Consider the following 18,074-nt stretch of genomic DNA (forward strand, 5'->3'; position numbering starts at 1 on the left):
CCCTCCGTGCAAGATAGGCTCTTGTGCGGAGCAAACTGGGCTCCGTCTTTCGGAAAGAGACGTTAAGCCGTTGGTCCAAAGGGTTAAGTGAGAGGAGAAGGGTAGTATTGGATGAGAATTGAATAAAGGGTTGGGAACGTCCCTACAAAACGCCTTGCAACCCTGAGGGGAGTCAATAAACGTATTTATCTTATCTTATCTTATCTTTAAATTGCGCCAATTACAAAGAGAATATTTGTATTGCTTTGAAAAATAATTGTTATGCAATTACTTTTAAAAGATAAAACCTAAGCGGTACATATCTTTGTGCTCCCATTTAAGGGTCTTCCTATTCCAATCCAAGTAGTAGCTTTAATTCTCCTTAACAAAATTATAATATTGCAAAGAATCATTTTAATCACAAAGAATTTAAGAGGTAACAGTACAAAATAAAAATATTTAATTAAAATAAAATAAATGAATTTTTCTTGTAAAAAACTTGGCGCTGCTTTTTTACTCCCGTCGCATTCTTCCCTAAATTATTTTTATTGTTTTTTATTCAAAAATTTGAGTACTTTATTAAATTTTTAGCAGAAGTTTAGCAGCGCCAAGTTTTTTTACAAGAAAAATTTATTTATTTTATTTTAATTAAATATTTTTATTTTGTACTGTTATCTCTTAAATTCTTTGTGATTAAAATGATTCTTTGTAATTGATGTATCCCGCTCCGATCACGTGCACAGCACGAGGGACTGCCGGAGCTTCGGCCGACCGGCGAGTAGAGCGTGCCTCGAGCCTCGAGTCGTGTGCTTCGTCCCTGTCGCGCTTTCGTTTTACACTATTGTGCAATCGGACAATTCACCTAATGAATAAAGCTGTGATTGTTCCCAAAGGACTGAATAACTGAGTATTCATTAATGACGACGAAGATGGGATGCAGTTCGCAGTGATCTGGGTGATTCCGAGAGGCGATAACCTGAAAAGAAGTGATTCGAAACCACGTGGTAAATCGCTTGGGAAAACCGCATGTCGGATTCTCTCGAAGGGCCTGCGGAAGAAACGGACGGAGAGGACGACGGTTTGTTCGAAACTGAAGCGAAACATTCCACACCAGCCGACGGCTCGAAACGAAGGATTCCGGCGATCTTGGTGCACCGGGAAGAAGACCCGGAAGACGAACACATGGCTCGCACCATCGGCGCCGTAACCGAATTTCATTCGGAAAGGGACACCTGGGAAGATTACCTGGAAAGGTTTGAATTCTACCTTGAGGCGAATGAAATTACGGAAGACAGGGGTAAGAAATGCACTCTATTAACCGCTATCGAGGCTAAGACTTATGAGACGATTAAATGCTTGATCGCTCCTACTAAAGCAGTCGATGCTACATACGCGGAAATAATTCGTAAATGTAATTACCATTTCGGTAAACCCGTAAATGAGCTCGCCCGGATACAGTTCCAAAAACGCGACCAAAGACCGGGAGAATCTTTGAAAGATTTTGAGAAAAGTCTGCGAAAGCTTGCCAGAAACTGCAAATTCGGGGCGGACGAGGACAAATTACCCACTGCTATTATGTTAAGAGATCGATTTGTAGCAGGAATTCAGGACTCCGAGCTACAACGGTACCTCTGCCGGCGACACGAGAAGTGCACGACGGAGCAAAACCGGCACGGTCTCTCCTTGGAAAAGGCGCTGAAGTTAGCATGCAGCATCGAAGGTACCGCATCTCTCCAAAAACAACTATAAACTGCAGATTTCAACAATGTAAAGAAAATCCAGTCCAAGGGAAATAAGAAGCAGGAAAATTCCAGCGAAAGGGGTAATAAGCCATGCTTCCGATGCGGTAAGACAAACCGTACGCCTGATAATTGTCACTTTAAAAATGCTAACCTTCAAATTCTGTTCGAAGGCAGGACACATTGGGTGCGTTCGGGGAGACGCTACTGACGCTACCAACGCAAACGCTACCAAAACTGTTCGCGGAGCCAATAGCGCGATAGCGGTAGCAAGCTCTGCGAACAGGTTAGTAGCGTCTAGTAGCGTAATGGCGTATCTCGAGTTTACGTCGTATAACCAACGTAAATTCGAGGTTAAATCCCGAAGTGTTGTGTGTGAAGCCGCAAACGAGCCAACGGCAGACAACGTAAAAATCGCAACGTTGCGCGTTGGCAAAGCATACTGAGGGCTTTTCTGGATCTGATTTACAAGAACTTTGTCGGAATATATATCGTATTAGAGATTACCCTCCTAAGGGCTGGCGTGGCAATGGATTCCGTTGAAATAAGTTTTCTGGATGCAGAAAACTGGATGCAATCCAGTTTTGAAAGATCTAAATCTCCAAGTCCTTGCAGTAGTAGCAGTTCTACCTGTCAATCTGATAGTAAAGTTTCTCGTAAGTAACTATTATTGATTATTAATTGAATTAGACTATGAGATATAAAAAACAAAAATATATTAAATTATAATAGCAACTAATATAAATATTAAATTTTATTTTTAGGTAAACGTAAAGCTGCAGATGCAATGGAAAAAATAGTAGAAAATCGGCGAATAACTGAGGAGGGAAAGATAGAAGACACAAGGAAAGAATGGAAATACAAAAGAAGTTTATGGAAAAACTCGACAAAATTTTAGACAAGTTGTAGTTCGAGCTGGAATTTATTGTTACGCAATTTTTAAAGACTGATATGTACTACACTTTTTTATTATAATTACTATTACTAGATATACTAAATACGTACAATTATTTTTATTATACTATTAGAGGGTTTCTACAATGAGTTGCAAATGCCTTGTCGCTAGTCGTAAACGCCATATGGCGATGTGATTTATCAATTATGTTCTTTTTGCATTTGCAACTTATTGTAGAACCCCCCCTTACTTACATTATACTATACTACATGAAGTACCTACTAAACTATATTATTAATACATATCTTATACTGTTCTTAAACTAGTTTTATACTGTTTCTAAACATGTCTAATTCGCAACCGTTCTGCTATTAAATCACGTTTTATAATACCTGCACGAGCATTTTGTATATTTTCATTATTATCCCTCACACAATCTATCGCGTGTACGTCCTCATTACTTCGATATCGAGAATATCATTTTTCATCAAACATATATTATGCAAAACGCAACAGGCTAGAATGTGTAATGGTATTAAATCTACTCTATCTAATGCAAGAGTTGTTAGCAAACTTCTAAAACGTCCTTTCAAAAGTCCGAATGCTCTTTCTATAGCCATTCTTGCTGAAGAATGCACAAAATTATAATTTCTTTGGCGGTCTGTCAAATGACCGTTATCTCGATATGGTATCAACAAATTTTCATGTAGCTTATATGCTAGATCACCAAGTAAATGAGACTCTTCTGGAAACTACGGTACTCTGGGTATTTTTCTTCTAGTACGTAATACAGTTTCTAACATTGCGAATTCCTCATTATCACTATCACTCGATGATACATCTGCTATCTGTTCGCGTATTTGTAACGCTAATAACAATAAAAATTGTTCTCGATTTGCCTCCATAAATTGGGAGAGACCATTAATTTCCTGAGGATTAACTTACGTTCCTGCAAACAGAAAAGAATACATAGTGTAAATAAAAATATTAGCAATATCGCAGCAGTATTAAGCTAGATCTACATTAGTCGTATCGCAACATCGCGAGCATCGTAATCGTAAAGTCGTGATCAATCACAATCAAGTTTTATAAGAATTCTTAATTGTGATTAGTTACAGCCTTACGATTACGACGCTCGCGATGTTGTGATACGACTGATGTATACCTAGCTTTAAGGACTGCATCCGGAAACATAACTCGTGTATTATTTTACCCTTGTCTAACATTCAATCCGTTCGATTAACTTATGTTCCTTGGCTGCATGGACAGGACAGTCTCCGAGCCAACCAACAGAAAGAAGAAGAACTTATGTTCCTGCAAACAGAAAAGAATATACAGTGGAAATTAAGATATTAGCAGTATTGCAGCAGTATTTATACATATTCTTATATACAAAATATACTTACGATTTACTGTAAGAAAACTGTCCGAACACGTTCCCGGTTTACAACATGCACATAACCTTCACGTGAGCACAGAACGTAAACAGTTCCAAAGGCGCTGATAGCGTCTCCCTGAACGTCCGCAAACGCTAACGCTACCCATGCACTACCTCGGAAGAAATAGCATTAGTAGCGCGCAGTTATGACGTCACACGCTATCCTTAGTGACGTCATGATATCATTTGGTAGCGCTACCATCCAGCTCCGCGAACAGCTTGTAGTACGATATAGCGCTAATAGCGTCTCCCCGAACGCACCCATTGAGAGCGCCTGCATCACAAAAAAAGAGTGATGGAAAAAAGAAGGCGTCTCAAGCGAATAAAGTGAAACAGGAAAGCAACTCCAGTGAGGATTCCTAAGTGTATTCTATTAAGAAGACAACAATTAACAAAAAAAAATGTATTTTTAGTGTGAAAAGTATGGAATTTCTCGGGTACCAGATTTCTGAAGAAGGAATAAAACCGCTAAGAAAAAAGTAAAAGCCATACTGGAAATGCCGGCACCGACATCGGTTGACGAGCTCCAAATATTCTTAGGAGGTCTAAATTTTTACAGCCGCTTCCTGGAAAATAGAGCGATAATAGCAGAACTACTTCACCGGCTACTAGATAAAAGCACCCCTTGGAAGTGGGACAAAAAACACGCAGACGCGTATGAGCAGCTAAAAAAACAGTTCTGCACCAATATTGTGCCACTTTGACCAGGCAAGACCTATAGTACTGTCCACCGACGTTTCGCCAATTGGACTAGGAGCAGTATTATCAAACGTCCTGATAGATGAAGCTGAACATCCCGTAGAATTTTGGTCAAAAACGTTGAACAAAACGCAGAGAAACTACTCTCAATTAGATAGAGAAGCCCTAGCTTTTAGTGGAAACCGTAAAGTACTTCCACTACTACCTAGCAGGAAGAAGATTTAACTTAATCACCAGCCACAAACCCTTGTGCGGAATCTTCGACCCGCATCGTCCAACACCAGAAACTATATCACCAAAACTAAGAAGATACGCCGTAGTGCTAAGTGTAAATCTAATCGCCCAGGAAAAAAACATGGAAATGCAGACTTTCTGTCAAGACTACCAATAACGGAAAAACTTGAAGAAGAACAAGAAACCTATCAGGAAATCCTGATGATCAAAAACGATAATATCCAGCCGATCACACCAGAATCACTCGCAAGCAAGACAAATCAGGACAAGGACTTGAAGAAAATAAAAAATGGATAGAACATGGATGGCCAGCTAAAAGCAACCAGCAATACAAAAGTTATTGGATCAAGCGAGACGAACTATCTACTTACAAGGGATGTGTCATTTGGGGATCCAGAGTAGTTATCCCGAGAAAACTACGAGAGACAGTGTTAAATTACTTGCACGGAAACCATCCAGGGATATGTAACACAAAAGCGATAGCCAGATCGTACGTTTGGTGGCCAAAAATAGATGACGACATCGAAAAAATGGTAAAGAACTGCAACTAATGCATAAGCGCACAACCCGCTCCTCCAAGGACGCCTACAGAAATTTGGAATCCACCAGAAGAAGCCTGGACACGCCTTCATGTCGACTTCGCAGGACCACACCAAAACCAGACATTTCTAGTCGTTGTAGACGCAACCACTAAATGGTTAGAAGTAAGACGAGTCACATCAACGAGCTTCTCAGTGGTGATTAAAGAATTAAGAAGATTGTTTTCAACTTTCGGGGTACCAAAAACAATAGTCTCAGATAATGGAACAGGATTTGTTTCAACAGAAATCCAGGAATTTTATCGAAGAAACGGTATAAAATCGTTACAAATCGCACCGTACAACCTCAAGCAAACGGCCAAACCGAGAGGATGGTACAACTGACAAAACAATCTCTAAAAAGCTAGACAAAGGAGATTGGGAAATGAAACTCGCCAGGTTGCTCCTAAAGCAACACACAACTCTATCCACCACAACAGGAAAAACTCCAGCAGAAATGATGTTTTAACGTAAAATAAGAACAACATTAGAGAACATGCTACCAAAAAAGGATGATGAGTTAAAAGAAAAACAGGACAAATACCAGAACATCAAAAAAATCAATCCAAGATCCCGTATTAGAATGAGAGGATACCGCATCGACGGACCTAAATGGATAATCGCGACAATCGTAGAACGAATCGGACAACGTACATACAAAGTCAAAGAAATGACACAGGCATTATACATAAACGGGACATAGACCAAATAGTCGAACTGCCCAATGAACCAAACAGAACTATAACAGCCCTCTTCTTCGACAATGGCTCGACAGGACATAAAGGGGAAGAGGAAGAGGAAGAGGCTATCCAGCAAGAGAACCAAGAACAGCCTGAAGAGCAAGCTCAAGGCCAGGAACGCAGATGCAGGCCCAGAAGGAAGTGCGTCGAAGGAAGTAACAACCGATATCGGGATAGCCTAGAAAATACGGACGGATACCGAATACGAACGGATACCGAATACGGACGGATATCATAACAAAAGCTTTATATGTTCAGACTCAGCTATTCCCTAAATAAGGTCCAGAAAACTAACCACGCTGTACCAAACTCCAGCTAAAGGAGAAGAGATGTATCCCGCTCCGATCACGTGCACAGCACGAAGGACTGCCGGAGCTTCGGCCGACCGGCGAGCAAAGCGTACCTCGAGCCTTGAGTTGTGTGCTTCGTCCCTGTCGCGCTTTCGCTTTACACTATTGTGCAATCCGACAATTCACCTAATGAATAAAGTTGTGATTGTTCCCAAAGGACTGAATAACTGAGTATTCATTAGTAATATTATAATTTTGTTAAGAAGAATTAAAGCTACTACTTGGATTGGAATAGGAAGACCCTTGAATGGAGCACAAAGATATGTACCACTTAGATTTTATTTTTAAAAGTAGTGCATAACAATTATTTTTCAAAGCAATATATATAGTCCCCTTTGTAATTGGCGCAATTTAAAGATTTCATAGATTTTTTTGAAATAACATGTCACTTAGGTTGAGTTAGGTAACGCAATTTTGTGATATAATTTGTTAAGGAGAAATAAAGCTACTACCACTTAAGTTGGATTTTTGAATTTACAAAATACATTGCGTGTACTCGGCGCCTTTTTTATCTTTTTTAAAAAAGGTGTAATATTCCGTAATATTTGTATTAATTTGCAGTGTAATATATGACTTTTAAAGTATTATTATAATATTCCACAAATATTACTATGTGATCTACTGTAATATTAGTGCAATATCGTATGAATATTATGATATGATATCGAATTGCAATATTATTGCAATATCGTATAAGTATTATAATGTGATACATCATACTGTGATTTTATTATATATCTGAATAATATAACGTTATGATATATCGTAGTACAATATTACTATAATACGTCACAAATATTATTGTGATATATTATTCTGCAATATTACTGATATATTTCAGTAATATTACAATGTTATACATTGCATTCCGATTTTCCTGATATATATTGTGACGTTGCAGTTTCGCTGCATCGTGGCAGCGCCCCGCCGCCGTCACAAGGCGCGAGTTTCGCGCCCGAGGACGATCCAGAGAGTCGATGCGAGATCTCCAGGGGCATAATGTAATCGCGTTTCTGTTTTCTGATCCCTTTTATTTCAGATTAGTTTTCAGCGACCTAAAAAACCTTTAAATTTGAATAACATAATTAAAAAATACTTCATCGATCCTCAATAGCTATGTAAGTCGCAATTTTGACGCAACAGACTCTACGTTAATCATCAATATCTTTTTAATCATAAGCGACACAAAAAATTCCTTTTAAGAGCTGAAAGTCCTAACAACATACTTAATTTTAATTGCAATTAAACTTCTCCGATACGTCACATATCGTATTTATAATATGCCAAAGTACACTATAATAGCCCATTTTTGCAATTTTAACTGCAAATTTCTCAAAATTGTAACGTGATAAAGCAATTGGCAAACGGGATCATTTTCTGCGTCCAAAAACCTTTCGAATGCCGCAAGATTCGTTCTTGTGCTTTTTTGTTGAATAGTGTTATTACTGTCTGATATGTATATTCAAATTCAAAATGTTTGTAAAATATTGCACTGTAATAAAATACTAAGTACGTAATATTATTCATACATGTATCAGAAAAAATTGGAATACGATGCATAACATACTACTGAAATATGCTAGTAATATATATTTGGACGGACGTCGTTCCGCTTTTTAATCGCTAAGATATTTTGACTCTTTGGTTGTTGTTTTTAATTGGTTTTTTTTAGAACATTTTATTTATTTTTTTAAAACTCTGAACATTACATTTTTAAATAATATTTCTTGCTTCACAATTAATATCTTCTGCGTCGTCCTCGTCCTCGTTCTCGACCTCCTCGCCGTTTGGTCTGCGTTGCTGCTTCCTTCCTTTTCCGTCTGGTCTGAATCCAGAATTCCTGTCTGCGTCGATGAGTCTCGAAGATCAGGATGTGTTGTCAGCGTCGATTTCTCTCGCAGCACCACGTTGTTTCGTTTGTGATGAGATCCCTCGATGCTTCGGCTGATCCGTTTGAGTTCCCTCGGAGAACCTCCTAATTGGTGACAGCGAGGGAAGAGAAAGGGGTGGAAGGACCCACGGATTTGTCGGCGTTGATCCTCCGGAATCCGGCGTCGATGTTCCAATCTCGAAGGGCCTCTTCCTGCTCTTGGAGTTGAAGCTATAGGAGTAGGGCAACTAGCGCCGAGAATCGGCATCCCGGGTTAGGGCGACCAGTGCCGGGAGTCGTCGTTGAGGACGGGCGACTGGCGCCGGGAATCGAAGAGGAGCGGCTAGCGCCAGGAGTCGGCGGAGCGACGGAGACTGGGCGACTGGCGCCGGGAGCAGGGCGCCTTGCGTCGGCAGACAACGGCTTGGAGCCGTGAGCCAGGCGTCCTGCGCCGGAAGCTGGGCGGCTAGCGCCTGGAGGAAGCGGCTGAGCGCCTTCCACAGGGCGACTAGCGCCTAGGGCTGCGGCTGGCGCAACCTCCTTCCTCTTGACCGCGAAGATCTGATCAAGAGGAAGTGGGCGAGTCTTGCGCCTCTTGGTGATCCCTTCCTTGTAGGAACGAGGAGGATCTTTGTTAGTTGAATCAACGCTATTTTCCCTACCCTAAAGTATTTTAAAAAATCTAAAAAAATTTATGAAACATCTGTCTACATTGTAGTTGACGATTTTATAGTCATTTTGATAAACATCGTTTATTTAATATCTTCTAACAGGCCTGCAAGTTTTACAGTTACGAGCAGATATCACTTTGGCTCGGACGCCGCAGACCCACGTATACACGTTAAGGGTTAAATATACTAAATGCTACAAAAATTTTTAATTTTTTTTTAAAACCTTACATTCACACAAAATAATGTAAATATGCAAAACTAAATAAATTTTAACATAATTTTAATGAAGTGGCCATCGCGTTCTTCTTCAAGTACATAAAAAACACCAAAAATGTGTACAATACAAAATCTAAAAGAGTTTGTGCTCTTAAAAAGCTTCAGTAAATTTTTACTAAAAGAACTCCTTAGAAGAGGGTGTGTTTATGTCCCCTCGTTTGCTAAATTTCTATAACTCGAAGGACAGAGGAGGTGTGTTGGCGTCTCCTCAAAGCGAGCGAAATAAACAAAAGCAAAAGCGACTCACCGTTCGGTTGGCCGTCGTCTCCTGGAGGGATTCGTCCCTTCTCCTGGCGAAGCTGGTTATGGCAAGCACGAGCAGGCAACAGTTAGGCTTAGGCGACAAGCAAGCACACTCAAAGCAGGCAGGCAAAGCAGGCAAGAGCAGGCGAGATCGCGCTTCGAGGAGCGAGCACTATAGGGCCTCCCGGAGGTTCAGATGTGCAACCGAAGGTGTGCAACCCAAGACTTCGTGACGATGAGTGATGAGCAAGTTCTCAAACGCGTGTTGCGAGCGAGTACTTGCTCTTCCTTGATGACGGGTGCCCTCGTAGGATGAACGATGGCAGCATCGATTAATGAATCGCGAAAATATCGATAATACGATTCGATCGCGATCTACCGACGTTTCGCGCGAGTCACCGAGAATAACTTGATTTATCGGTAATAGTTTGTGCCGCTGCCTTGAATTGGAGATCAGGGCCGGCACCGAGTTCTTGAGATCCGCCGAATTAGAGGGAGAGAACAACACTCGCGAGATTTTGGTTGTAGAAGCGTTTGATTAAAAAGGATAGATCTTGACTACACTTGCTTTACTTCACTTACTTTCTCTTACGGGTTACAATTATACTAGCGTTACGTTGTCTCGCGGTACGCGCTCGGTTCTTAGACTGCCCGCCGGTCCTTGGAAGGGCGGACTTTTTATCGCGCTCGGTATTGCTGACTTAGCAGTCAGCGGTTTTGACTTCGAGATCAAAGTCCCTAGCGGGCTGGTGATGTCCCGAATGCCCATATTTGGTCATTACCGCGACGCATGCTGGCTTTCGCGTCATCGGTCTTCGTCGCTAGGGTCGGATTACCAAGTAATCCGGCCCTCGGTGTTACCAAGTGCAATAAGTTATCTCTAGTACGTTGTGCGCTTACAACACCCTTCCCTTGCGGAAAAAGAAAAACTGAGTTATACGAAGTTTTTCGTTATTTGTTTATTTGTATTTTTCTTCTTCTTGGGAGGTTACAATTTAATTTTCTTATGTGCTAATATGTATGCTATGGTTTCCCCTTTTAAATTCTTAATGATTCTCTTTTTTCTTTATTTCATAGATGATTACAAGTATAATGCTTACTACGACTATATTATGGTCGCGGAACCTACAGGGTTCATACAATATTCTTATTCGAAAAAACGCTGGGTTGGTTATTTTCCACTTCTTTTTTAATTTCATCTAGACTTAAACTTAATTTTATTAATTCCGACGGATCTTTGATTACTGGTTCTAACTTTATTTCTTTTTCGGAATCTAATTTGTTGTCTAAGGTTATACTTTTTTCTATGGTCTTAGTTATATTTAATTCTGGTAAATACATTTGTACATGTTTAGTATAAATTTGGTTTTTTGTTTCTAAAATTATATCTGGTGTAGTTATTTTACAATTATCGCGTAATGTTATTTTTCCGGTTTTTTCAATTTTAATTTTATTTTCTGGCATCTCATTACACTGAATTATTATTTCCGATATTTTTGGAGTGGAATATAACCATGTTTGGGGTTCGGCTAATGTTATCCAAAATGTTACGTTTGAGATGATGTGGCGTTGTCCACGGTTTTCTATGTATCTAGGCGCTTTTATATAAAGCTGCACCTCGCTTGGTGCATTCGCAGTTAAAAAATATATAGGTAAATTTTGATCGCATCTACTTTTATTGGTTTCTCGCGTACATTTGATTTTTATGGTCTCTTAATGGAAGTACGCGTGTTAGTAATGTTATTTTGTGTCTACGTTAAGCTGTGGAAGTCTGATTTTAATGTGGTTGCGTCTATTCGTATCGTCGTTGTTGTCCGATTCTTTCGAGATGGCTGCCTGGCTCGTTGGTAAATTGTGTCACCTCGTGCGGTGGTATGGGTGATCTCTTGTTACGAGGTACTGATAAAGGATGAGCCTCGTTATCCTTTAATTTCGCTGACACTGACTGTCAGTGGGCTGTTACTTTGTTCTTGCTTGGAGAGTTTCTTCAGTCTGAGTCTATTGCTGGTGGAGTCTTCGTGACGTTAATATGTCACCGCTTGAGCGTTTGTCAGTCCGGGCTGACGTTGTGGACCCGGGTGAAATTCGGGCTGGCGAGGGAGAGGAGGATGCTGCTCTCCCAGTCTTGGTGGTGCCGGAGCCTCTGGGCCGTGGTCGCGCTCGATTGATGCGCGAATTTGTTGTTCATAGTGAGCAGCGTGTGCCCGAGCGGTTGATGTCTCTTGGTCGTGGTCGGTCCCTTTCCGATCCCATGACTGAATATTTGTATACCCACTTTCGGCTCCTTTTTATGTCGGATAGGCCTATTCGTCCGCCGGCTGGTCTGGGGCATGGTGCTCCTCGTCGGGATTAATCGTAAGTTCCGTTTATTTGACTATTACTAGGTTATTCCTTGTTTTTGGTAAATTCCTTAGCTATTCTTATTGTTTTGTTTCTTTCCCTCTGTGTGTATCTAGTTTTCAATAAAAACCTTCAAGCGATTTGCGTGAACGCGTAACGTTTTTCGTCCCTTTTTAATTATATAGTTTATGTCATTGATTTTTTTGATTACTGTGTACGGTCCTATCCCTTGCGCTTCTAGTTTCTTTGATCTTCCTCGTTGGACCGTTTCGTCATATAACAGTACTGGGTCTCCTGCTTTAAAAGTTTCAGTATTCGTTTTTTTGTCGTATTGTTGTTTCGCCTTAATCTTTTCATGCTTGATGTGTTCTCTAGCTATTTCGTTTTCCAGATGAAATATATCGCAAAAGTCGTCGCATCTCTGCTCTAACGCCTTCTCCTCTTTATTATTTAAAATTTTCATGCGTTTTTTACGTAATTTCTCGCGTTGTTCTTGAATTGAGTTGCGCTCTTCAGTCGCGGGTAATGTGAGTCCGTCAACCGTGTCATTCACCGGCCTCTCTTCTCGAGTTACATGCGGTGTAAACATCTGTACTGTCTTCCCGGTGACGTTTAATTTGCTTCTCAGACAAGTGGAATCTATTGTTTTTATCATGCAACTTCCGATAAAAACTCCAGAAATAGGTTTTACACGTTTTACAATACCTCTCCTATTTCGATCTGCACCTGTCGTCTGTATGATTGTTTTACTGCGGGGGGGTTGAATTAGCTTCTTATACGGTCGGAGCTTAAGATTTACTCCGCCGATTCTCAATACGTTTTTCCCATGGAGACAATCAGCTCTGTGCTTTTTGATGAAATCGATTCCTAGTATTCCTTCATAATCCATCGGGAAGTCGTCGTTTACCACGTATATTGTGTGGCGTATGATTTGTTTTCCCAATTTTATTGTGGCTTTTATTTTTCCAAGGGTGTACAGTTGGTGTCCTGTTATCCCTGTCAGTGCTAGTTTCTTTTCACGCATTTGTGTATTGCCTTTCAAATTTCTTATTTTGATAAAGGTTAGTGCTGCTCCGGAATCGAGCAAAAATTTCATTTTTCCCGTTTTGGTTTCTTGCATCGGGAGTGTCACGAGATCTAGATTATAATTTTTACTAGTCTTGCTTGTCACTTGAGTAACTTGATACTCGCTCACGGCTCGCGCCTTATGCTTTCTCGGTCTCTTTTCCTCTTCACTGCTACTGCTGCTGCCGCTGCTGCTGCTATTCGATATTTCATCGTCCTTGTCTGACGTATGCTTAAACGCTTTCGCTGTGGTACATACCTGTGGTTTTTTATTTCCATCCGTTTTAGATTGGCGTGTTCTTTCCCTTTCGGGTCGGCCGTTCAGCTGCCAACAATCTTCCCGTTTGTGCCCCTCTTTCTTGCAGTGGAAGCAATACTTCTCAACAGTATTTATTCCGCGTGGTTTTTCTGCCCTCGGGAGAGAATATCTATTGGCGTATCGGCTAGTGCGGCATTCTTGTCCGCTATGGCCTAGCTTTCCGCATTTATCGCATTCAACTCCAACGCTTCAGGCTTGTCGGGTTTGCTCCTGACCGTTTTTGTTTCGGTCGGTATTATATGTCGAGCGCTGAGGAGGTCCCTTCCATTTCTCCTCTGACGTGGCGCCGGTTATTGCTTCCTGCAAAGTTTGGTATCGCTGCGCCCTGACTACCATTTTAATGTCCTCGTGCAGCCCGATCTGGTAATTGTGGAGGGCCTGCACCTTTATACTGTCGAGAATGGCCTTCTGCTGCTCTTGTGAGTGTCCTTGGCCTTCCTCCATGGCTTCATATAGTTCTCGCGCTAGTTTTTCTACGCGTCACCCGAATTCCTGCGCGCTTTCCCCCGATTTTTGCTTTAGGGAGTTAAACTCTAGTTGCAGGTGGGTCATACTGCGCTTGCCTAGATATTCTGTTTCTAGTTCGCGTTTTAACTGCGCAAAATCATGAATATCGCGCGTGTCAAAATCTATCATGGCTTTGCCTTTAAATTTGGTGCATAACATTGCCTCCAGAAGTGTCGGTTCATCCGCGGGGTGTATGTTCTTCATTGCGTAATTACTGGCGTTCAGAAATTCGCGGACGCGTTCCCGGGATTCTCCGTCTATCTCGGGTATCATGTTTCGGGCGTCCTTTAGGCTAAGGCCTAATTTATATTATAACCGAATATAAATAATTTTTTACAAGAAGCATGCCTTAAAATGTTACTTTCAAAATCGCTAATATTTTACGAACATTTTATGCACAGTTTTAAAATTATAATTATAAACATTTTTTTGTCTAAAAGTAATAATAATAATAATAATAAATATATTGTATATGATGTATGCTGTAATATAAGTAAAAAAAAAAGAAAAAAAATTATATAAAAGGAACGGGACGCGAACCAGCAACCTTCACGCTTGTAGTCCGACGCCTAGTTCGCTACGCCACGCTGACACTTGAAAGACGCTTTACTACAATGGTAATAAAAGGAGCGTGCTAAAATTCACATCGCGATTTCTCGGCAACGGTTGAGAAGCGCATCGTCTCCGTACAGCATTTGTCACTTCTATATCAATACTACATTTTAGTAAAATTTCGACAAAATCGGTGACCCCAAGGGTTGACCCTTTCCTTGTTAGTGGTAAAAAATATTTATTGTTAATAGATTATTTCTCTAAATTTCCGGAAATCGCAGAACTCGGAAGTAACATGACTAGCAATACTGTAATTTAAAGGATGAAAGCAATATTTGCGAGACACGGCATACCCCGGACGGTGATATCTGATGGAGGAACTTAATTTACTTCAAGAGAATTTGAACAGTTTGCAAAAGATTATGAGTTTGATCATATACCATCGTCCCCGATGTATGCACAATCCAATGGAATGTCGGAAAGAAATATTCAAACTGTCAAAAGTATGTTTAAGAAAGCATTAGAAGGGGAGTCGGATCTAGATCTCGCATTGTTACACTATAGAAACACACCAATACTGGGGAATGTCTCACCTGCGGAAGCGTTAATGTCGAGAAAACTTAGATCTAAATTACCGTATACAAGTGAAATGTTAAAACCTAAAGTCGCGACAAAACTAATGGCAGAAACTGTAGCTAAACTACAAAAAGATGAACAAAAGTACTATAACGCGAGAAATGCGAAAGAGTTGCCACAGATACCAGACAATTCTTTTGTATACGTTCAACGTAATCCAAGGTCTAACTGGGTTCCTGCCACGGTTTTATGTCAGATGAGAGATAGATCATATAAAGTCAAGTTTTAAAATGGCTCAGTACTAATTAGAAATAGAAGGTTTATAAAGCTTGTTAAAACCCTGACCGTATCGTTACACGCGGCTTCTAAAACAGAAGTGTCTAAAAAAGCGGAGAAAAGGATAGAACCAAAGATTTATATTGAAATAGTAGATAATGAGGTCGAACCGAATCCGGATGTAAACAACGACGCGGAACTGCTGGCTAACGGAAGCACCTCAAGTGCAGAAGAGTTTGAAGACTCTAGAATGGAGTCAGGGAGTACAGGATCAGATTCTGAGGTGGAAGCAGGAAACCAAACTGTAAGACCTGCGTCAGGCAGAGTAAGCAGACCACCTCAGAGACTGAAGCTGTAGGTAGATAGAGGTGCCAATGGTTATATCCAAACTCATGTTTATATGATTATTTTTGTATTGCATAACTCTTTTATGTTCTTGCTTATGACTAATCCTAAAAAGGGAGATGTAAGGTAGATGGCACTGCGTGCACTTTACGAAACAAAGAGCGCAACGACCGCCTACAGTCGTTGTGAATAAACTTCAGTTTGCTTCCTACCTGCCACGAGTACTGACTATATTCTTGAACCTTATCCACCTTACAATATAATAGTAAACGAAAACTGGGATGAGTATGCGGACTCAGAAGTAAACTGTCTCGTGCCGGATCGGAAGTGAGTGCAAGTGCGTAAAATCGCGATTTTTATACAGAATTAAGGAGGCGGGATTATTTTTTTAATATGATTCGATTGGTGGAGTTCTCTTCCGATCGTGACGTTGAAATCGCAGGATAAATCCTCCGTTTCCCAAATAAGCCGGGACTCCGTCGAAGAGACGCCCGACATGTCCCACGACACCGGGAAATCCAAAGTGGCGCCGAACGTAAATAAAGAGCAGAAGGAGCAGCAGGTGCAGCCAGTAATGGTGCACCAGAGTGGCGAAACGCAGCCAGAACTGACCCAGGGGGGACAGAACATCCACGAGGGTCTAACAGAGTCATCGCAGTTTGAGGAACTTCCGGACGAGGAAGTGCAGAGGTTAATGGCAAAGGGCAGCACGAGAATCGAGGAGACGACATCGCCCGGTTCACAAATCTTTGCGGCAGAGGAGACGGTGCAGCGAGAGCTGCATTCCGAGAACACCAGCCAGCCCGAGCCAGATGCGGATGAGATACACTCGCAGGTGTATACTCAGTTATAGCCTTTTTTAATGTACGAGAGTTTTTATAAGAGCGTAAAACGCACGATTGATTAAGTCGAGTAATTCGAGACGTTATTTTATATTTATTTTATGCGGAAGCAGCATTCCTGCACGTGAAGTGCAATCATTTAATTTTAACCAACGGTTAAGGGCAACGAGCCAACGCGATAGATTTTAGAAAAAGATTTGATATACATTTATGTGACACTCGTTACACTACCAAGTACTGATATACAAAATACACTTGATTTATTAGAAAGATATATAACATTGCTTACCTGCCAAATCATATCCTATTCCTGAAATAATTAACAATGGACTCAGATAAATTCAAGATAATAGTTTTATCATTCATATTCGTTTTATTCGCTATTGCAGTAATTTGCCTTCTATTATTAACATATTCGCACAAAGTGCAATCAGAACCTTATTATCTACCTTAACTATCACATCATGAATTTCAAAGAATATCTAATAGTCTCAGTCATAATATTTTTTCCTTTGATAATAAATTTCCCTGATCCACAAATACTCGTTACACTCTTTACACTATATACACTATACGTATTAATTTTAAGCATCGGAGTAGATCCGCGACTGATCCACGAGTGACAGTCGAGTAACATGATTCATTTAACGTTTATCTTAAGACCAAGTTTTATATAATTCAAAGTAATTCCAGCCAGCGTCGATGATTCGACATATTTCATATATTACATTTTAATTTCATTGATATTTTGTGTTAACAACGAGCGGGACGAATTCCCGAGTATTTCCTGAAGGTTCACATATTTTAACGCGATTTTAGCGTCTACACTTTCAATACACTTTCTTTACACCATCTACACCTGTATCATTAGATTCAGCGTGCGAGACGAGCCAACGACGGCTCTACACTTTTGTTACATTAACAACACTTTCTACACTCGACGACTTAGAACAAGCGTGCGAGACGAAGCCACCAAAAGGTGCAACACCTTTTACACTTTCTACACCCACTAGTTGGAAACATGCATACGAGACGAAGTCACCGAAAGGTGCAACACTTTCTACACTTTCTACACTCGACGTCTTAGAATAAGGGCCTGAGCAGAATAGCTGACTTATAATTTTAAGACAGTGTTTTATGCTTTAAATCTTTGTTTTTAGCAACGCACAATACTGTCTTATGTCTCAAGTCTTACAATGTTGACACTTTGTACACTCGTTTAAGACTTGAGACACAAGACAGTATTGTGCGTTGCTAAAAACAAAGATTTAAAGCATAAAACACTGTCTTGAAATTATAAGTCAGCTATTCTGCTCAGGCCCTAAGCGTGCGAGACGAGCCAGATACGGCATTACACTTTTGATACACTTTTAGCACTCCGAGTGCAGATTTCATTAAATTCATTGAATTTTCCATTAATTATTAATAATTATATTTTACAGTATAGAAAACAGCCAAATGGAGTCATTCCAGGCGAAGATTTACTTAACATTACATTTTGCATTAATTTTGATTATATTCAGTTACACTTTCTTACACC

General features: G+C 40.4%; 1 long non-coding RNA gene across 1 annotated transcript; it reads left to right on the forward strand.

Annotated features, from left to right (window-relative positions):
- Positions 1–608: 608 nt before the first annotated feature.
- On the forward strand, positions 609–2,546 carry LOC139781350 (uncharacterized). Its single transcript, XR_011720508.1, has 3 exons — positions 609–1,825; positions 1,892–2,374; positions 2,483–2,546. It is a non-coding gene; the product is annotated as an uncharacterized lncRNA (long non-coding RNA).
- The last annotated feature ends 15,528 nt before the right edge of the window (positions 2,547–18,074 follow it).

Source organism: Temnothorax nylanderi, unplaced genomic scaffold (assembly GCF_030848795.1).
Source record: "Temnothorax nylanderi isolate EJ_2023f unplaced genomic scaffold, tnyl_v1.0 TNYL_tig0330_pilon, whole genome shotgun sequence".
NCBI lineage: Eukaryota > Metazoa > Arthropoda > Insecta > Hymenoptera > Formicidae > Temnothorax > Temnothorax nylanderi.